Genomic DNA, 23,459 nt, shown 5'->3' with positions numbered 1-23,459 from the left:
CAGGCTGTGGATGGCTCATCCCTGGAATTGTCCAAGGCCAGGTTGGATGGGTCTTGGAGCAACCTGGGATAGTGGAAGGTGTCCCTGTACATGGCAGGGGAGTAGAATGATTCATCTTGGAGGTCTCTTCCAGCCCAGCCATTCCAGGAGTCTGGGATCTTATCTTCTCACAAGTCTGAAAATGGGAAGAAGAAAAGACAAAAAACTGTATTCAACCTGGGAAAAGCAAAAACCCCACAAACTCCATTTCATTCTTAAAAAGTGTGCATGAGTTAGACTTGAAAAAAAATCATATATCAAAGGAAAAAAAAATAATTTGGCACCCAGCAAATTTTGCATAGTTAACCAAAATTTCTCGAAGTTACAATTCAAGGAAAGGCCCCTTGTTTAGACCAAAGCCTGAAAAGCATAACCCTTGACTAGCTCTCTGCTCTGTATTCCCTTTCCTAAGCATGAAAGTGAGGAGGCTGCTCCTCTGAACTGTGTAGTCTGGGAACAGGATCGTATGTAGCATTTCCAGAGGCCAGATTTAGAGAGAATTTGGGGAATAAATGGGATCAAGACATGCACAAGCTAATACACACAGGGTCAGCAAAGCTGTTCTCCTAAGAGTTTAAGCACAACAAGGCAGCCAGGAAAGAATTTTACTGTTGCAAGTTTGCTTGCTGCAAGTTCATCTCCATCTGGGAGCTGTAGCTGGGCTGCTGCTGTTGGAAGGACTGGTGCTGTTGGAAAGACCAGACCTGCCAGTGCTTTTGGTGGCCAAACAGACACTGAGCAGGGGTTTATTGGCTGCTTGGTGGGGTAAATGAGCCCAGTGAGATGGTGCTGAGACAGAGCTGGGGTGACAGGGGTCAGCTGAGGAGGGCTGTAACTCATTTGGGGAATCATGGAATGGTTTGGCTTGGAAGGGACTTTAAAGACTGTATCATTTCAACTCCCCTGCCATGGGCAGGGTCACCTTCTCCAGCCCAAGTTGCTCCAAGCCATAGCCAATCTGGCCTTGAACACTGCCAGGGATGAAGTTAATGAACATGTGGAACCTGTGGGTTTTTGGAGAAACTGACCAATTTGAGATGGACATCACTGATTTTCCAGCCACGAGCCTGTGAAGCAATGACTTGCAGATAGTGCTGTGTGTGCAAGATTCTACTCTTCCCAGGCCAAATTTGACAGAGCAGCAGTCAGATCCAGGTCAAATCTGTTTTCACCTTCAGGCTGACGAGGGAGTTTCTGGCAGAGTTCATTTTTCTGATCTCTCTAAACCGTGTTTCCCCACATGAAGTGCACCCCTCACTCTGGAAGAGCCATGACACCTTCTTTCCCTCAGGTGGCAGCCACCCCTCAGGGATGCCAGGTGCAAGGAGCACCTGGAAAACCCCAAATTTGGAGGCTGATGAACAATAACCCAAGGTGGGAAACATCCAGGCATGGTGAGAATCCCTAAAAACCAGCATGGGGCCACATTTAGGTGTGCTGACTGCAAGGCAAGGGCATAGAACCTCTCACCTCCAACATGAAGATCAGACTGTGTCAAACCCTGCAGGGTTTGGGTTGGAGGTTGGAAATCAGGCTGAGTTCCCTGGCCTGTGGCTCAGTGGCATGGAAACAGAAATGCCCCAGCAGGTTAAGAACTGGCTCTTCCACCTAAAGGATGGAAAGAAGGGGGAGAAAAAGCAAGAGAGAGAAAGAGCTGCTGCCATTGAATAATTGATGAGTTTCAGACCAATCAATGCGACAGCAGAGCAGGGCTAATTAAAGGTTTCTGAGGAATCCCTGTAGTAATTTACTTGAATGTAAGAAGTTCATATTCTCTCTCCCTTTTTTTCCCCTCCCTGTTCCCAGGAATTCCAGTTTTAGGCTTCGGCGGTCTCTAACCACCGCTCACTTTTCCCCTCCAGGGGGATGTTTGCTATGGAAATATGCAATTAATATTGCAGCGATCGTAATTGCTAATTATTAAAACAATGCTACCCCCTTTTTCATGGCCTACTTTCTTGCTCAAAATGATTTAAATAACAGGGAAAAGAAAAAAAAAAAGGAAAAAAAAAAGAAGCGGAGGCAAGGTGGCTGGGGCTCAGCTGAGCCAGGATTAAGCTGAGCATGCCTGGGTTTGGCTGTAATTCCATGAATTCCCACATCTGCCCAAAAACTGAGGGCAAGGTGATGCTGTCAATGAGTGGCCTTTGCCATAACCTTGAGCCATGCCAAAAAAAATGCTGAGCCATGCCAGAACAAGCTGAACCCATTTAGTGATGAGGGTATCTGGAGGGTCTGCCTGTGTTTCTGAAGCAGCTATCGTGGTGCTGTCCTGGTGCTGCCATGAAATATTAATAGTCAGTGATGAGGAATTAACTGTCAGAGGTGTAGGCTGTCAAGGGAAAGGTGAATCAGGCAGGGGAGATGTGCTCACTGCCAAGGATCTGGTCTGGGGAGAGGATGCAATTCCCTCCCAGACCTGGTCAGGACTTGCCATCCCACAAAAAAAGGGGCTTTTTGGGTAACCTGGATGTTGGGATCCTGGGGGAGTGGAGCAGAGCACAGCCAGCTCAGGGTGCTTCCCACAGGACTTAAAACCCCAAGGTCAGACTTTGAGGAAATGGCCTCAAGCTGCGCCAGGGCAGGTTTAGTTTGGCTATTGCAGAAATTTCTTCATGGAAGGGGCTCCCAAGCCCCAGCACAGCTGATCAGGGTAGTGGTGGAGTCCCCATCTCTGGAGGGATTTAAATGCCACGTGGATGTGGCACTTGGGGACATAGGTCAGTGGTGACCTTGTCTGTGCTGGGGGAGTGCATGGACTCGATGAATGTAGAGGTCTTTTCCAGCCTAAAGGATTCTGTGATTCTCTGATGGTCAAGAGTTGAGATGTTGTGGGGCTGAGTTGCTCCCCATGCTTTGATTCCCAACCCTTTCCTAAACACAGCTTGGGTGACACGTCAGGGAAACTGGACTCATTTTCTGGGGCAGGATGGAGGGAGCTCACACGTGGCACCACAGGAGGCTGCAGGGATTTAGATCCAAGTGAGAAGCCACAGAGAGAGCTGCCAGCACCTGGAGCACCTGTGGAGCTCCTTGGAGCAGCTCCACACCGTGGCAGCTGCTGCCATTGTGAGGGCAGGACACTTAAAGAACAGCACTCAACAACAACCTGGCCATGTTGTGAAGAATGCCAAGGTGGTTCCATCACCCTCGTGAATGTGGAGGGAGAAAGATGAAAATCCTGCTGCTGAGGGTGCTGGTGTTCAGCCATTCATGCACTGACAGCAGACTGCAGGGACCCGGGGGGAGGGAATCTGCTGGGGGGTTTCTGGAAGCAATGTATGTGGAAATAAGGCTTTAAAAAGTGCCTCTGTCTGTTGAGGCTACAGCAACAGAGCTGTTTTCTCCCGCACATAAATGAAAGTAAAAAATTGTCAGGGTTATAATAAAACATGAAAGGCTTATGTATAAGCTAGGAAGCAAGGCTTTGAATGGGTTCCTGGTGGTCTCAGGTGGTGAAAGGTGTAGCTATAATACAGCGAGCAATTAGAAACAGGTTTGCTATTAACTGGCTTACTTTGCTGGCTGCTTTGATGGAGCTGACCTTTCCCTCCCAGCCCTTCCTGGAGCAGGTGATGGGTTGGAGAGTGCCTGGCCCTCACCCCTCCCTGTTAAGTACAGGTTTCAGTCCCACGTATCATCTCTTTTCCTGCCAGAGGGGTGGGCTTTGGTGTGTGTAGAGCTGATGGAGTGATGATGGTTGAGCCCTGGCTCTAATTACAGCATGTAGGCAGTGCAAACCTGTGTTGGGCAAGGCAGAATGAATGGGCTGAGCTCCCTGTTGCTCCTTCAAGAGAAAAAAAAAAAAAAACCCCAACAATCAACCCTGGTGGGTCTGGGATGTTTGAGGAACTTTTTTTCTCTCTCTCTCTCATTACAGCAGGATGCAACACCCCTAAATATCCCTGTTTTGTAGCACTGTCAAAGGTTCATTAGTGATGTTACTGGCTGATGTGCCTGCAATTTCTCCTATTCGTCCAAGGAGTGAATTTTGTTAAGAGATAAAAAAAATTTCCTGATTTGCTGAATTTTTATTTTTTAAAGGACTTGAACTAAGTAATCCTTTCCTGAAGCTCACAAAGCTGCCTGGAAGTTACCTGATCTAGTTTCAAATCCACCACTGATCCTGCTGGGATTTGAACCAGTAATTTGAAGGAAAGCTTTCTGCTGCTTTTCTTGGGTGTGCTCTGCTTTCCACCACCAGGCATCTTGTTGGGTGACCCGTGATGAAGAGTCAGAATGGGCAGGGGGTGGTTGGCTTCTGCAAAGGGAGAAAGGGAATTGCTGCCAGTTCTAGTGGATAAGGAACAATTGGTGTGCGGCTGGGCCTGGCAGAGGTGGAAGAGCTCCTGCTGTTACAGCTCCAGCCAGGTGTCTCCTGTCTCCATTTTGGTGTCCACCACACCTGAAGCTGCACTGCTCTGTCCACAATAAATGCCTGGTCCAGGGGAAGGTGTCCCTGTCCATAGCAGGGAGTCAATGACATAAGTTTTAAGGTCTCTTCCAGCCCAAACCATTCCCGGATTCTGTGAAACAGAAAACATTGGTACAGAAGCAACTGAGAGGAGTCACTCAAGACTGCTGAAAGGCAGGTAGCAGGGTCTGATACAGACCTTTTCTTAACCTTGGGCTAGTCAGAGCTTTAACCAACACATCTTACAAATCTGCTCCCCTCGCTTGGCGCGTTCCTCATTTCCATCACACCAGTAACACCTCAGTTGGAGTTTTGGGGAAGATCCATTGTCAATTATTTAAGAAAATTGCCACTGCTGGTCCTTGCAGACCTGAGCACCCCTCTAAAATGCTTCCAAGACCCACAGCAGGCTCCCAGTGCCTTCCTAAGCTGAATGATTACATCTTCACCCAGAGTTGGTTGATGAGCAGTTCAGATCTGCCCCAAAATTCTGAGGGTCTTGGAGGCCATCACTGGATTTTGGGAGGAGATCAAAACATCCTCCTGTCCAGCAGGTGTGGGCCACCACGCTGATGGAACCACGTGTGCCAGGATCCTACTCTGCTCCTGGACAGAAGCAAACGGTTGAAAAAGCTTGACTGCTAATCCAACAAAATTATGGCCACAAGTTTGAGGATGTTTGCACCCAAATCCACACTGTTCACCCTCTTGGATGAAGCCATTTGTTAATTAATAGTTGAGGAGAAGCAAAACCAAAGCAAAACCAGGGAAGGGGTGACTGTGCCCAAATGCCAGGTGGTTTTTCATCAGCTGTAACCAGGTGCACAGGGAGGAGAGACAGGAATTAGGTGGTAAAAAAGCAGCGTTTGTGCTCGCCCTGGGATGGAGGGAGCGTCCCTGGAGGAGAGGAACTGGTTAAAGCCGTGTCCAGGGTGTAGCAGCAGGATGCAGTGCACGGGTGGTGAAGGATTGGTGGGCTGTAATGATGCAGGGGGCTGTATGGAAATGCCCACCAGCCCTGGGCAGACGGGGGGGGACGAGGCAGAGGGAGCGTTATTGATGCGCTCGCCTCGGGGAGGGAAGCGGATAATGGATGTGGGATGTTGGCCGTGCTTTGTCATCAAACGAGGGGCCTGAAAGATGGTGCACTGGAATATTATCAGTCATCCCTTGATCAAGATGTAATGCTCTTGGGGTCCTTTTCTTTCTCTCTTTCTCCCCCTCCGCAGTGGAGAACGCTTTTATTTCTCCCTCTTTGACCTTTTTGCTCCGGTGTTTGGGATGCTTGGATCCATTCTGCTTTTAACCAAGGGAGCACTACCCTCCCCTCTTCTCTTCCTCCCTTCCCCCAAGCCTGAAGATACTGGTGTGAATTCAAGGAAATCATGTTTCCTGGTCTGTGTGGCTTCGTCTTGAAAAAGCCTCTTGCTTTTCATTCCCCCCAACCCTGCCATACTGTTAATAGATTATGTGCATGCATACAAATACTTAAGTTTTATTTCCATGGTGCAATAGGTAGGAATAGTGCTTCCTGAACAAATAAAAAGGTCAGTCCCTGCTTTGAGATTGCCATAACACAGCAAGGGATGGCAAATAAGGGGTTTTATTACATCTCACCTGTATTTAGGCAAATCAAACAATTGCATTTTTTACAACCCTGCGTAATGGCCTGATGCAACCAAATGAGACCTCTCTCCCGGGGAGTTTAAGCAGCATATTAGCTTTATCACTTGATGACCCATAAAATGGTTGTGCACCCCTTAGTGATTACCTGACTTACTCAGCACAGCTTGGCAGGGAGGATATTTAAACATTTTTTGCATTATCGCTTTCACAATGTCATAGTTCCAGGCATCAGCTTTTCAAAGGAGGTGGCTTTCCTTTACATTTTTATATGGGGTATTAAACCAAGGAAAAGGGGGTTGGGAAGAGAAAAATAAGGTTTCTCCATATCTTGGAAGTGGAACTAGAATTTGGGGCATCTCTTCCCCTCGTGTCTCCTCTGATGGCATTTCATTGTGTGAATAACTTCATAGCTTTGAACCTCGTGGAGTTGATGGACAAGATAAACAGAGAAATAATTCCTCTCCCATGAAGTGGCAGTGATTTGCTCCGTGCTGCAGAGTGGTGTTAAGATGCACAAGAGAAAAGAGGTGGGAATAAATGCTGCACATCATCTCTGCAGACTGCACGTGGCATGAGAGCCCAAGTTCCTGGGCTGGTTTTCTGGGTTTCTCTCCATCCACCTTTGCACACAGCTTTTGTTATGTTTATCATCACCTCTTCATTAATTACTTCTTTGTACAAGGTGCCACAACCCCATGTTTATGTCCTTTGGTGTCTTGACTAGGGTTTATTTGCACAAATACCAGGTTTGGGGTTGCTCCCTGTCCGCAGCAGAAGATCCTGAGCAGACCCTCACCAGCATCTCATTGAGTCACCTCTCATAAAAAAACGAAAAATGCTGCATTTATACAGCTGCCAAAGAAATGTGCAGTTAGAGAAACTCTCTGGGCTGGCATTAGAAGGAGCATTTCAAAGCACTTATGGTCAAACTTCTTCCCCACTCCATCTGGGGTTGTTTCTCCTTCATTGTGGATAATTCCCAAATAAAGGGTGTAAGCGATGACAACACCAGCATTTGCCTGTAATTCCCCCACACTACAGCTGGAAATGTAGAAAAGGGTGTTGCAAAAGGAATGTGCTCCAGAGCAGTATTTCAGAGGACAGTAATAACCTTGAAGGAATTGAATCCAAAAACTGGGCCTTGGGACAAGAACTTTCAATGACAATGCTTTTGAGCATCTCGGTTTGGGGAGTTGCTTTGTGTGTAAAGCAAGTTAGAGAAAAAGAATTTTTTTTTTTCTTTTTGTTGAGAACTTCAGGGTTTCAGAATTCACATTTTTATGAATTTAGATTTAAAAAAAACAACCTGGATATATAAATAAATAAATATTTTAATACCTTTTAAGGAAAGCTCAGCTGATTATTTAATTGAAAAAAATTCCTAAATTTAAATTTAAATCTGCTGAAGACTTGAAAAGACGTATGACTTGAGATGAAATAAAACTTCTTGAAATGAGACATTTCAGTATTGAAAGAAGTTTTTCTATTTTATTTTAAAAAATATTTTGTTGCAATCAGTAAGACAAATACTTTGTGTTTACCAGAAGTGCACTGCCCCTAGGAAATGTTTTCTAAGGATAAACTTATGGACCACTCTGCTTTTTAGGTAGGAACCTAGGGAGTTATTTACTCTTGCTTTGGGTTTCTGAAAGATAGCTTCCCACTGATTTTGTGACCCAGAGTTCCACTCCAGTTTCACTCAGTCACCACACTTGCAAGGGCCACAGCTGGCCTGCAATCTGAGATCACAATTTCAATCTGCCAGCCCCTTAGAGGTGTTTTCTGGACAGTCCTGAGGCATCTGGATACCTGTGTTTGGGAATTTCATTCCCATCTGCTTAGCAGTTTGGCTTTGTACAGCCTGTCTTGGTTGGAGGATGCCCTGAGACTCACAGACATCTCTTCACCATCAGAGAGTGGATGAGATGTCTGAGCAGCAAGGCTGCTCACAGCTCCTGCAGCATGCTGCCAATGGGCCCAAATGTCACCAAACATCACCAAACTTGTAGCTGAGCCCAAAATTGCACCACCTTTGGCCTGCAAAGGAGGTTAATAGTGTTGTCTCTGCTGTTGGCTTCACTCACAGTATCTCCACCTGCCAATGGCCTGAGGAATACCAATTTTCCAATCTTTGTGGAAAATTTTGAAGTGATGAGGTGAGAAGGGCAAGGCTGGTGGGTGGCTTGGAACACAAGCCCTGTGAGGAATGGATGAGGGAGCTGGGGTGGTTTAGCCTGGAGAAAAGGAGACTCAGAGGTGACCTTGTCACTCTCCACAACCCCCTGAAAGGTGTCTGTGCTCAGCTGGGGTTGGGCTCTTCCTCCAGGTAGCAGCTGAGAGAACGAGAGGACACAGTCTCAAGCTGTGCCAAGGAATATGTTGGATATAAGGAAAATGTTGGATATTAGGAAAAAGTTTTTTACAGAAAGGGTGATAAAGTACTGGAGTGGTCTGCCCAGGGAGGTGGTGGAGTCACCATCCCTGGATGTGTTTAAAAAATATGGGATGTTGCACTCAGTGCCATGGTTTAGTTAAGGTATTAGGGGTGGATTGGACTTGATGATCTTGAAGATCTCTTCCGTCCTAGAGATTTTGTGTGATTCTGTGTGGTATCTTAAATAATTCTGAAACTGCACAGACCTCCCTATTCCTGCTGATCCTGTTTCATCAATGAGGTTGAAACTTCACTAGTCTCTGTGGGAATTCAGCAAGCAGATACCACAGAGGGTTTGCATGGTATGGTGATAGATCTTCCCTCCTGAAGTATGCCCACTGGGCATATCAGTGGTAAGATTTCCTCCCAAGAGATAGACCCCAGGTCTTAGCTGTAGACCACTGTCTTGTTCATTACCTTGTCACTGTTCCTGCACTGGTTTGAGCTCTGATGGCTGTGTAGAGAGCAGAACCTGGTAACCAGAGCAGGAGAGAGCTTTGAGGCTCTGTCACCAACTGGGTGGAGTCACCTCAGGCAAGCCACTTCCTCCTGGATCACCAAAACTACATTGGCTCCTCAAACCTGTTGACACAGATGGGAGATTGTGGGATTTTTGGAGGATTATGACTCTTTGCTCGTGTCAGGTTGATCAGGGTGTGCTTCCCTTTCAGCCCCTGAGGTTCAGTGGACTGGGGAGAGAGGAGTGGAAAGGCTGCAGGGTTTCACACAGGAGCAGTGAGAGAAGGTGTCACTTGGTGGTATCCACAGTGGCACTGGGATTCTTCTGTCCATTGGAGCAACATATCTGGGAGCAGCTGTGGGAAAGGGATCTCTACTAACAGGGTTGTTGGCAAATACATGATGGAGAGTCCTGTTTTAATGGGAGGTGTCCTGCAGGTCAGAAGGAGGGGAGATGTCAACTTCTACTTCCATTTCTAGTGACTGGTTTCTCAAAATCCTTTCTAATACATAAGGATGTAATATCTTTCATAATTTTATTTGGTAGAGAGCTGGACCAGATGATCATTGTAGGTTCCTTCCAAGTGAACTATTCATGAGCTGTGGTGGCAGAGTCACTGCTGCTGGAGTTGATCAAGGAAGAACTGGACAGGGCACTTTATTGCCAAAGTCTGGTTGACAAGGTGGTGATCAGAGGTTGAACTCGGTGATATTGAAGATCTTTTCCAGCCTAAATGATTCTGTGATTCTATGACTTTTAGATCTATCTCCCTATCTCCCATTTAATATCTGCTAAATTATTGTTAAACAAGTCCATCCAGCCATCCAAAATTTGCATTCTCTGGAAAACATTTAAAGGGATGAAGACTGCTATCTGTGAATTACCAACTGGAAAATAATCACAGACTGTACTGATCTGAAATGGGCCCATCAGGCTCACTGAGTACAACTCCTGGCCCTGCACAGACACCACAACAATCCCACCCTGTGCATCCCTGAGAGTATTTCCCAAATGCTCCAGGAGCTCTGGCAGCCTTGGGGCTGTGACCATTCCCTACTGAGTTAGATGCTGTTGATCCATTTCTAACTTGTTTGTAATAACTTATATTCTCCAATCCTGTGCACCAAAGGCTGAAGCTTCTGTGCCTTTTTCCATTTATTGCTGCTCCACCAGAAATGACTATCACCTTAGGAATTACTTACATCATTTTTTCAGCTTGCTTTTGGATGTCAAACCAAGCAATGATCCAGGAATCTGAGATAAATGTGTCAATTTAAGCAATTTTTTTGTTGTTGTTAGTCTTTGTATTACAACTTCACCCAAATGCTTCCTAAATCAGGACTCTGCCTTGGATCTGACAATTCTTTGATGATTTCTGAGACTTGGAGCAAATATTACAGCTGGCTTCTGAGAGGCTCTGCTGTGTGGGCTAGTTTGTGGAAACAAATTCCTAACTATTCTGGTCTATAAATCCTGAGCTTAACACCCTGAGACTTTCATCAGTGAATTCACTCCCAGAATATTGGCATTTTAAGTTTTTGACAATCCCATTTAACCATCTATATTGATTGCAGGTTTGGGCATAAACAAAGGAGCCTTTTTCAGGGGGATTTTGAATTCCATTGGAGTAGAAGGAAAGCCCCAGATCACGTCAGTGCACTTTGGTACTTAATTGGCAATCCTGGGATAGTGTAACTTCAATTAAAGTGAAGTCATCCTGCATACCTGTCTACTGACCTGAGTTCCTTCATAGACATGACGATGTTTGATAATGAGCATGGAGAGCACACAGTGTAACAGCCCAAGGTAATGAGTGTCCCTAAGGCACGAGGTATCAAGTCTCCTCAAGGCACCCTTCCCTTTTGTTTTTCTTTTTGTTATTATTATTATTATTGCTATTATTTCTCTCCCCCTGTAGTGGCTTTACCCACCTGTAATTGCAATAGAAGGAGGGAGCCAGGAGATATTTCTTTGCAGACGAGACAGTGGTTGTGTTATTATGGTGTATTATGTTACTTTCCATTAGACCAAAAACTTTTCATCTCTAACCCTAGGAGGTGACCTACAGTAAATACAGTGTCGTATTTAGCTTTTGTAAATAGCTTAGCTCTCATGAATGTTTTATAGTGGGGTAAATATCACATTCTCTCCACTTATTTACATCCGCACAGCATCACAGAAGACTTGTTGGTATTAAATATTAATTGTAAGCTTTAGTGAATCTATGCTTTTGTCAAGAGTGCACTGGGCCACACATCTTTTTTGGCCTCACACATTGAGAAACCGCATGATCTCCTGGAGAAAGAACTGGAAGTGCACTGTCAGTGTTTTTAACCAAAACACTGTTTGGCCCCGTTTGGTTGATGGCTGCAGCTCCCCTTCCTTTCTCCCAGCTGGGAGGAGGGAGGGAAGGTGCAGGCAAAGATGTACATGGCTGACCCAACACTTTGGCCTTAGTCTCTGTATCTCTTGCATCTCAGGGCAGGTTCCCTGTGGAAGGATTTTGGAGATTTATGGAGGCCAGGACAGATCAGCCAGTCTGGCTTCCTCTGTATCTCAGTCCGGTGACCTTCTTGATTGAGCCAAGAACTTGTGTCTGCCTGCAGTATATCTTACTGGGAAGCAACCACATTTTTGGCTGGAAGACATCAATCAGTGGTGAATCCAGCATGTCCCCTGGTGTACTGCTATTACTTGATGTGTTGTAATTAATTTTAGAATTACTAATGATTTCTAATGTCATGCTGCTATTTTCCTGGGTATTTTTGCTTCTAGACATGAATTTTTGTTGTGCCTTTCCTGGTACATTTGCAGATCTTGTCTTGTATCTTGTACTTTCCTCCTGGGAAGGGCAAGTTCTTGATGTCCTGATGGAGGGTAATAATTCCTCACTCACTCTGGATATGCCTAATGCATGGAGCTCTTGATCTCTGTCCATTTCAAACTGTCCCTGGCATATTTTTGTATGTCAGTTCTTGCATCTCATCTAATTTAGGGTGAGGGATGTACTCAGTACTCCAGGATCACTCTCTCCTTATGCATAAGAGCTGCTTTTTCAGCACTGAGTCTTCCTCTACAGTGATTATGGCCCATTACAGGTTTTGATTTCAAAACTTTTTAATCCACAGCAAATGTTTTCATAGGTAATTTTTTGAGGAACTGCTACAGAGTGAGACCTACTTTTGAATATGAAAAACACTCCGAGCTGTGCTATATTTTCTGTCTATGAACACAGCTTGTGTTTCCTCCTCAAACTTCAGTATGACTTTTCTCAGGGAATGACCATGGATTATTGAGGACCCACGTGCTCCATACACCCAAATAAGTTTGCACCAAGGTGTCACGTCAGACATGTAAGTAGGGACAGAGATGCCAGCATCTGTGTTATAGATTGACTTCAGTAGCATCTCACTGACCTAACATTGATTGACTTCATGTTCACCCATACTGGTGTGTGTCTGTTGCTTCCCCCTGAGTCTCTGCTGAATTACACAAATGTCCGAGAGCAGAAAACAGGAAAATTGGTTAAAGATCAGTGGAGGAGACAAGGGTCAATATCTTTGAGATACACTTTGTAAAATATTCCTCCAGAATGTTTTATCTGCAGGATGAATTCTTTCTTTTTCTGCCTGTTACTTGTGCTGGTTGGGGTCATTGTTTATGTTCTGGCTGGTATTGGAAAGGTGGTTACTTAGACATGGGGGAAAGGTAGGGTAATGGAGCTTTACAGCATCGATTTTACACGGAAGGCTCATTCTGCCATTAAACCCCTCCTTTCCCCATGAATACCTTATTTAAATGATTGGTACATAATTTTTTAATGAGATGTTCCCTAATCCATCTGACCAAAGACTAGGAAAACTATGAGTACACTAGAGGGACAAAAAGCTGCTGGTTTTGTTAACTGCCTGATTTTCTGATTTGTTGATTTTGACCGCCTTTCCTTTGGCAAGAAATGCCTTTTCTGCCCCACGTGCCCCCAACCCATTAAAATGATTGCAGGAACCAGAGCAGTTGCTGGTGCCTGCTGGAGTTTGTCAAGTGACTCTTAGCCCAGAGTACCAGCCTCGTTATTTTTAACCAATGCTAATCAAGTTTTGACTCATCCATTATGTGCTGGTCCAGGGGCAAACTAAACTACATTACAAAACACTTAAGCCCTGCAAAAAATTTCCTGACCTCTGAAATCTCTTATGACCTAGTTGAAGCTTCACAATGTCTAGCACTAATCTCTCCATTAAAGCCTTTTCACCTATTTCCTAAACTGCTGTACAATGTATGTATTTAGACAAAAGCAGCAGCTTTCAGAGCCATTAAAGGCTCAAGCCAAAAGTAAAGATGATTTTCTTATGGCTGAGGATGTCTGACAGCCTTGGGGGGTTGGACAACACCATGTTCTTCAGCTGACCCTTATTTAAGACAACCTGTGAGTGTCAGGATTACGATGCTAAGATTACTGTGGTATTTAAATATTATGTTATTAGTCAAATACTGGCATGTATAAACCCAAGATAATTTGGGGGGAGAGAGGATTGGGGAAGGGGGGAATTCACTGTCAAGGCTCAGATTTAAGCTGTTGTATTCAGCTTCCAACTGAGTCTTTAAAATATGCTCTTCCCCACTTATAAACTGCTATTTATATTTACTGCAACTTAAATAATTCCTCTCAAGTTTGGTGACCCTGCTTTGTTTTAATTCACCAATTGCCTTTCTAATGGAATCAAATGCATTGCATTGGTGAGAGAGCGTGTTAAATCCTCTCCTTCCCTTGGAGGGAAGGAAAACCTGAAATCTGTGTTACTCTCCACAATTTTTAAATTCCTGAAACTCTCAGAAATCTTACAAATAACAGTCAAGAGCAGTCAGGGCTTATCTCTCCTGAGGAGGAGCATGTCTGTCAGCTGCACAGAGGGTTTGCTTTGCTGCGAATAAGGAGGAAGAAAACCAAATTTAGAGTTTCTTCCAGACTCACCCTGATGCTTCAGCATTTCCACAGGTAGAGCAAGGACCCACATGAGGTCAGAGGCGTTTCCCTTTTGTTTTCTCCATCAGGTGGGCAGAGCAATAGGTCCAGCTCCCAGCAGCCCAGTCATCTGTGTCTGACTGTGGGTGGGATGATGATTTCCACCTTGACACAGGCACAGATCACCTGCTTTGCAAAATAGCTTTGCAAGAAATCATGATCCCATTTGTTCTGCAGGTTCATGAAATGAGCCTGTGGGGAATGGGGCCTGCTGTGCCTGCACCACCTTTCCCTGTGGATAAGCAGGATCCACCCAAACCCCTTGCATGGCTCATTTCAGTTCTTCAACTTTTGAACCGCCCTTAGGGGTGACCCTAGTTTAGATACATCATCTCCAGGACTCTTGGACTCCCCCCATAAAAAATCAGAATTCAGAACCCCTCAAGACCTGGTGCAAAATGCAAGGACCAGAGCAAGTTGTATTGGGGCAGCAAATGGACAGAAATGAGTTTCTGAGAAAGCCACTGGCGTTGCCTGCACTGCCTGAGGTTGTCCCATTTGCCTTCCCTTGTTCTCCCACTTTTTATTGGAGTTATTTTAGTTGTCATTCTTCACAGTGCTGTGGTCTCAGGATCCAGTTAAGCAAAACCCACATTATCCACACTACCTAACAGTGTGACATCTGTGAATGGCTTTCTAATTACTCAAATAAATCAGCATGATTGGAAATTCTTGAGATTTTATTGGGAAGGAAATTTATAGTAATTAAACCAAATTAATTTTGGATTTCTGTTAATCCATAGAAGGTTTTGGAGGCTTTGGGTTAGACCTGCATTTTCTCCCGCAAGTTATGTGTGTGAAAGAATGAGAAATTAATTGATTTTGGACAATAAGGTGATGATAATAGGAGAATGAGCTTGCCATGCATCTTTCATCAATTGCAGAGCCTTTTCTGGCATCTAAAAATATCATTCAGGGCTTTTACTAAAGATTCAAACAGACTGAAAGGAATCTTTTTTAATCAAAATAAAGAACCCTTTTTAATTACTCAGACTCCTTCACAGTTGGAGGTAATAATTGTCTTACGTTCTTAAGTAGTGCTGTTATTAGCCTGCCCTGGGGCTCTTGTATTTTCCAGAAGTTGGCATCGCTCTCTGTTGAATGCCAGGATAGAGCCTGCCTCAGCTTAAATATTTCCGTGTCTTCAATGCTGAGGGTGATGCAGGTTGAACTCAGCTTCTCCCTTCAGTGCTGCCAGTCCCAAAATGCCAGCACAAACCAGCAGGACCCAGTCCTAAACACCAAGGGATGGTAAACCCATGTTCTTCAGAAAATTATGTTTTCAGGTTCACCTGTAAGACCATCTTCTCTGTTTTTTCTTAAAAACTTCATAAATGTTTTTTTGGTTGGAGTTTTCTTTTGGTTTGGGGTGGGGAGGTTTGGTATATAAGTGCCAGTCAAGTGCACAAATACTCTCTGTTTTTTGCTATGCATTTTAAACCTTTCCTTCAAAACTGGTGGAGGGGGAAGGAGAGCATACAGGCAGTGCCATGTCTCTCCTCTGTGGCTGCACAGGTGAAACTTCGCAGACTCTTCTGCAGGATTATCAGAATGGGAGTATGCAATTTTTGTCAGGGGGAATAACAATTTACGGGACATGGGATTACTGTTCTTCATGAAGACCTCCTCAATTCCTGCTAGAAATCCAACTGTTAATATCTGACATAAAATTAACTGCTCTGGGAAGAGTATTGCAGACCATGAGAAAGGATTTTGAATATTTATGCAAATTTTTTGTGTCTTCTTTGGGTTCTTCACCATGGATGCTGCTTCTGGGCCTATTTGTTTTTTGTCAAAACACTTTTCAAGTTGATAGTTTTGTTGTCTCTTATTTTTGTGGCTACTTCCAAGGTTGAGCAGCATTGTGTTTCCAATTGCAGTTGATGTTACTGAGGGCAGAATTAGCCAGAAAGCCTTTTGACTTATCACACACCAAAACATGGAATATGGGTGTAATATCAGTGGACTCAGATTCTGTCACTTCAGCAGCTGTAATCTTTGTATTCACCAGTATTCTTAATCAAGCACACTGTCCTTTTCCTCTGTAGGTGTGAAGGTGAAACAAAACAAGGCTCACCCCAAAGTGCTGAGAGAAGAGGTTGGATGTAGAATCAAGGCTCCCTGATACCCATGTTACCAGTTTCCTACCAGATGTTCAGTTTGGCACGTTCTGCCTGATTCAGCCTGGGTCCTTAACCCTAGATTAAAATTACACAATAGTTTTGGTAGGAAGGAACTCAGTGAGTTTAGTTGCTGTGAGGGGGGAAGAACACAAGTCCAGAAAAACAAATAATTCACCACATAGAGCAAAACCCATCAATTATAAGAAAGTCTACAGAGAGTGGGAAAGAGAAAAGAAAGAAAGAAGGGCATGGAAATGTTCCCTCTGTGTCTGCAGGAGCCATGTGTTTTGGCCCAGTTATTCAGCAAGGGAGTGTGGAAAAGAGTGACTAAATCAGCTGCATCAGAGCATCTTCTGAGGCTGTGGCACCTGAGATGTGTTTAGTGGAGGGTCAACACCTTCAAATTAACTGACTTGAAGGCCAATAGCTTCAAATTATTGTTGGCTGCCTTTGATGGGGAGCTGGTTGCCCTGACAGGATGAAGTGGTGATGTTTCCATGTTTCACATCAAAAGCTGAAGAAAGCCAGTTCCATATTAGTGGAAATAAGAAATTGGTTTGGATATTTTGGTTTGGGAGGCATCCTAAACTTGATGTACACTAGGAGCTGGTGTAACTGCTGCATTGCAAACCCTTGGCACAACCAAGCAAACACCTTCCACTGAGGCAACTTTGTGGGCTTGAAATGAAATTTCAGTAAATGAAGGCAAGGTCTGGGTGAAAATGCAGGAGACAAAGAGTTAAGCTGCTTTCATGTTCCAGGTACTTTCCACTAAAGAAGGCCCATATCAGAGGGCTGTATCTTTCTGAATGTGACTTTAGACTGCTTTTGTGCTAATGCATTTATATTGTGATTATGAAAAGCTTTTTTTAAAGAGGAAGATAAATCTTACCCAAATCTGATAATAATTTTTAAAATTCTCTGCTCTGAGATTTATGTTGCTTTTTCCCCCTCCCCCTGACTAAAAAAAAAAAAGAAAAAAAAAAAAAAAAAGAAAAGAAAAAAAAGAAATAAAAAGGAAAAAAACAACCCTACTGCATCAAAGACAGAAATAATGGCTTGTAAGTACTTAAAAGCTTATGGATAGGAAACTTAAAAAACTGGTCGGATTCAAACCAAATCCTATCAGATTTTCTTGGTTCTCATAAACCTTTAATCAGCTCCCGTGGGGCATTTTTGCTAACCATAAAACATGTGATTAGAAGACACATGAACTACTGGAATTACGGCAGCGAGAGGGGCTTTGACTTTAGCCCGACTTAGGGATGGCAGCCCCAGGAGGGAACCCACCACACTGCCACCACGAGAAGCCAAAGTAGTGACACGACCTTCACTCACTGTGTCTCGACCCTGGGAAGAGCTGCCATAGCCCAGGCATCCTCCTGGATTGAACCTTGGTGCTCCATGAGGTGCTGGCAGCCTACTGCTGTGAGTGGGCCACGGGAATGGGGTGGCCCACAAGAGAGAAAAGCAGAGTGCTGGGGTGATCCCTATGGTAGGATGGAAAATGTGACCCTTTTACCAGCCCTTTCTATAAGGCAATACCTGGCTAGCAAGTGCAAAGTTTGACCCAGGGTGGCATCCTGCCCCATGCCCTATGTGCTTGTTCCAGCCTCTTTCCATCTCAGGGTTTGGTTGGTTTAAAATACCAGTTTTCTGTAGCATGAATTCCCTCATGGAAATCAAGGCTTTGGAGCTGAGTGTAATTTAGTAGGGATCTCTGGGTGCTTTTGTCTGATTTATGTCTGCTGGGGCACTGAGACAGAAGAGATTTTGAATTTGAATCTTAGAATCACAGGAGGGTTTAGGTTGAAAGGATCTTAAAGCTCATTGTGTTCCAAACACCCTGCCATGGGCAGGGACACCTTCCACTAAACCAAGTTGCTCAAATTAGGCTGCAAATGGTTCCTTGGCCCCTTTATGGGGGAAGATAAATATTTTAAAATTTTTTGTAAAGGTTCTGTTCATCTACAGCATAGAAATATGCTGTAAATAGCATAGAAATCACCAGTATGGTAAATATAACTTGACATTGCTCTGTGCTAGGTATTATTGATAAATGTGAGAAATTCTATTTCTGTCGTTCAAAAGCAGTCTTATTTGAAAAAAGCTCCAGTGTTTAGGGATGGACAGGCCTTTTTAAGATATTAATATATAGGCAGAGTTGCATATCCTATCTTTTTAACCAAGTGAATATGAAAGGTTGGTATTTTAAAGGAGAAATATGTTTAGTATGTCCAGACCGGAATTAGTCTGATTGAGTAATTTCAGATTAGGGAAAACTGCTGATCTTTTAACTCACTCTACTGCACATTAAGAACTGCCCCACAAAGCACATGTACTCTTTGTATGTGGATATGATAAAGATTCCACTTAAATAAAAAGAGGCAACATGATATGTCTGTTATGATAAAAGCAAGCAACTTGAGTCTATTACTAAAACCTAACTTAACATAATCACTTGACCACACCATGCAAAAGTAATTTCAGGAATTCTGGATATGTGACACTATTTTACTAAGCTTCTGGGGGACTGCGTACATGACTTAGTTCATCCGCTCTAGTCTTCTCCAAATTCTGAAGGATTTTTCTTGAGTGTGTCTGGGAGGACTATATCAGTTTTTGTTACACCAGCTACTGCAACACTCCTTGCTGTAAGATAAATTTGCAATTCCTAATGCTGTAATGTCTGAAGGAGGATTATTGTGTGTTAATGTGATTGGACTGTGTAGTGGCTGGAACAATACGGAAATGATGGAAGAGCCTGAAACTGTGAATAACAAAATACAGAATCACTGGTACAAGTGAACTCCTGGTAAAACATCAAATTCTACAAGTGTAACTCAGAGGAAAGGTAAAACTGGAAACACAAGGTTTGTACCCAGAACAAGGTTCAGCTTAAAATCTTCCCTGTATTGACTTCTGGGAACTTAGTTTGGCCAGGTGGAAGGGACATTGTGGCCATCAGATGGGTCCAGTTACCCTGAGAGAGGGGGACACTCCATCCCTGGAAACACTTAAAATCAGGTGGATGGGGCCCTGACCAACCTGCTGTAGTGGAATATGGATGGGGGGAAGTGGGAGGGGGATGGAACTAAATGACCTTTAAGGTTCACTTCCAACCCAAACCATTCCATGATTCTGGGGGAACAGGCAGAGTTTGGGAGGTGCTGGGACCCTTCCCATGATGGGACTCTTTGAGGTCCTGGGACTGAGACCCTCGTGAGTGAAAGGTGGCACATCAATCTAAAGAACATCCCTTCCCTCTGGGCCACCCATTTTGCATGCCAAGAGACATGAGGTTGCCCCTCACCAACCCCTCACTCCACGTGGCCCTGCTTTCTCCCTAGGGACTTGGGATATCAACCTGAGTTTTTCAAGAGGTCACTTCTCAAACTTCCTTTTTTTTTTTTTTCCTCTGGTTTTGCAGACCTTTCCTTGCAGTGCTGATCTCTTATCACTGCACAGGAACCATCTGAGGACACAGAAGTAGTGGCCATTTGATCACCGTCCAGGTGACTGGAGAATGTGCCATTCCCTGCTCAGGTTGAGTGATTGCCTTCAACCTGGCATCTCCTTGGGGAGCTGCTTGGGCATGGTCCCAGATATCCAGGCAGGTAAGAGTGGAGCTGAACTGCTGGCATCCTCTGTAGAGGTGCTGTGTCCAGGCTGGAGCATCACCATCCTGTAAGTCTCTATGGATCTTCCAGGAAAAGTGTGCCCTTCTCTTCCCAACTCACAGGAAATTTGGAGGATGCCCAGAAAATGCAGCCCAGTTCTATAGGAGCCTCCCAGGTAAGAAACAGATCCTCCATCAGGACCCCAGAATAAAAGTGCTTACACATTTTCTGGGAAATCAGGGCAAAAAAAGACACATTTCAATGCATTTCTCTTTGCTCACATGGAAATACTTAGGTCACTTGGACTGGAGTCTTCAACACGCAATGACTTTTAACAGGCAACATCTGACAGTACCAAAGCCCTTTGCAGCCCTGGGTGAAATTATGATAACAAGAGAAAAAAGCTATTACTGCCACCGTGCTTTCATTATGCAAATGATATTAAGATAGGCTGTGCAGATCGCCTGTGGCTATGCTATAATCTCCATGCAGTGATTATAATGTGTCAAACTTAGTCATTTTGATTATGACATGTTAATTACATGCCATCCTCATGCAGACATGAATATTACTCGCAGTCAAACAAAACACAAATTGGGGGCATTGTTTTTTTGTTGTTGTTTCGTCTTTTTTTTTTTTTTTTTAGTTCTTGTGTTTGCTGGAAATTTTGATGATTAAATGGATTAAAAGATAAAGAGATATGTAACATTGTAAACTCATTAAACATTGGCCAGGCCATCACTGACTGACTGGGTGGAGTGGGGGGCTTCTTTCACAAAAAGAGTCTGCAGCTTTCTTATTGGATTTTTTTTTTCATCCAAGGAGGGTCGTTGTTTAGGAAAAAAAAAAAAAATCATAAACAGTAGAGCTGTGTGGGGTGGAAGAACAACTGTGGTTTTAATTCTTCATGGGGCTTATAAGAAGAGGGTGCAGATGGCCAGGGTACCCCCATTTCCACCATAGTGCAGTGTCCATGGGCCACCTTACTGTGGATGCTTCCCATGATCATCCTCAGTTATCCTGATTTCAGAGGAATCTTTCTTTTTAATTAAATAATGTTCCAAAGTTTTCTGAGGACAATCCCTTTTTTTTTTTTTTTTTTTTTTTTTTTCTCTGACAGATCCTGCTTAATCCTCCTTGAGGAAGAACACTTTTTTTTTTTTTCTCTTATATTTTCCAGCAAGAAGCACGTTTTAAAATGTTGCTATTTTGAATGTAGCTCACTGTAAAAAAGAATAGTTTCAGGGGAGATAGTTGAATAAAATATTCCCCCATGATGAAATATGCCATTAAATATAGAAACAGATCAGATATCAGATCTTCCCACCGAGATTCCCCAGGATGAGGTATCTAGGTAAGAGGCTGAATAACTGAGACACTTCAGTATGTATGGAAGGGAAGAAAAAAGAAAAGGCACCTCACGAGGGAACAACACTTAACTAGACTTATAAATAGCTGGGATTGCAACTTGCCTGATTAATTTGGGGAAATAAACCTCACTGAAAGCTTTTTGCAAAATCATCAGATTTCCTTTATTTTAGCCCTCGCTAATGTTTAAAAATAAAATATTGACATCAAAGCTAAGGCTTTGGTTTAGGTAATTAAATGCTTTAAGTTACTGGTTCATTAAGAGGGATCTCTCCTAGTACTGCTTCCACTGAGTTAAAAAAAAAAAAAAAAGAGAAAAAAAAAGATTATAGCAACCAAATAAAAATGTGCACAATGGACTATTTTTAGCTAAAATCTGTGTGATGGCAGGTGGAGCCAAATGATATCCAAACATCAAGGGACAAGCTTAAAATTTAAAATTTCTTCACCCCAAAATCAACTTCCATCTAAATTCCTTGGAGAAAAGTAATAATAAAAGTGGTTCTTCCTGGAGGGACCAACATCACTTGAGAGATCTGTCACGGGTGTGATGAGCACAGCAGGTCTGATCTTGATTTTGGATGCATTTTGGAGCATCTGCAGTGTAGATCGTAATCAATTACTGTGATCAATAATTTTTAACTTCATGCCACAGTCACCATTTTGGCATCTCTGAAGTGAGTGGGCTCTTTGCTTTTTTAAAAGTGCAAAATAAATTTTAAATAAAATAAAATACATCCCCCTAAACATTGTGCTTTTACAGAGGGACATTTCAAGGCAAGTTTTACACAGGTTCTGCCCAGAGGGAAATTAAACTCTACATGTAAATGGAGATTACACACAAAGGAATCTATTACTTTCAATATTTCTCAGCAGGAGGGTTCAGAGTTATTTAAATAAGTTTAGATATTAAACCTAAAGTAGCCATTAAAGGAATGTGGATTTGTTTGCCTACTTTTTATAGAAATCTTTTTTCCTTTTCCAGCTGACTGAAAAATCCATTGCTTGCATGATGGTGAATATTTTTAATGCATAAAAAAAAAAATCAAAGAACTTTCAACATGACACTTCCTTTGAATTTTTAAGCACCAAATTACAGAATACTTATTATAGTAAAATGTCTTCTTTAGGAGAGATTAAACTGCAAACATTTTCTTTACTTTTTTTTCCCTTTTTCCATCTATTCTTTAGAAGAGAGCTAATATAAACACTGACATTAAACCATATTGGCTATGTAAGGCACTTTGATTGTCATTGAGATTATTTTAAAAGTTATTTAGGTCCCCACGTTACATCTTTGCAACTGCATGGAAAATGTTTCACCATGTTTCTCTTTGCAATATTTCTTTGGGGATTCATAAATATTGATTGTACCGTAAAAAATTGATGGAATCTTGAAACAGACTGCAGTCTTGGTAGCTGGGGAATTTACTCAATTTTTCTCAATAGCTGCAGTCTATAAAAAGAGGAGATTTTGCAAATTGTTTCTCACCTTGTCTTTTTAGTATTTAATAGCTCTCAATTCTGTAGCCTCCTGAACCATGCACCGGGTGCGTTTTCCATCAAAGCTGTATCAGGCCTATTCAAAGGGAATTAAAAGGCGAGGTGTGACCAAGGGGTTAAACTGCCTTCACGGCTGGCAAGACTAACTTTCATTACTGGTGGCAGTGTAGAGCCATCCTACTGCTCCTTCTGCTAAAACTTCCGTTAAGGAAAAAAAAAAAAAAATCCTGCAATGTTAATGGGTCCATGCAGAAGAAAAAAACAAAAATAAAAGCCCCAAACAAATGCCTTCCCCCCACCAAACAAATAAAAACACCACGACCAAAACCTTCCAGGAATTTCTTTTAGTTAAAAACAAACAAACAAACCTAAAAAACCAGGCATTTCCCTGGATGACAAGAAATCCCTCAGCATCTTATTATTAAGCAGGGGATATTCTCCTTTTGATGTGGAAGAGCTTTAGCTCCATTCACTCAGGATTAGACAGAAAGAAGAGGTCTGTGGCAAAGCCCTGGGATGGAACCTGTGCCTAACCCCAACATCCTTCACCCTGTCCCACTGTACCACATCCAGGCCATCTTTGCTAGATCTCCTTTGGCCAGCACCTGGAATATTTTGGTAAATGCTGGGAGAGTTTGGTAAATGCTGCATAACCACTCAGTTTATTTCCCTCTTAAACCTTTGGTGGGATTTTCTGTGCTCCTCTGTGACCCATGGGCACTGTTAAGGAGGCAGCAATGACTTCTTACTGGCTTGCTCCTGGCTGTGCTGGGTGGATCCCTCTTCCCCAGCTTCCTTTTGGATTATTTTGCTCTTCCAAGGAGAACGTGGGGAGCAGCATTGTGCACA

Source organism: Sylvia atricapilla, chromosome Z (genome assembly GCF_009819655.1).
Source record: "Sylvia atricapilla isolate bSylAtr1 chromosome Z, bSylAtr1.pri, whole genome shotgun sequence".
NCBI lineage: Eukaryota > Metazoa > Chordata > Aves > Passeriformes > Sylviidae > Sylvia > Sylvia atricapilla.
This window is presented reverse-complemented; position numbering follows the sequence as displayed.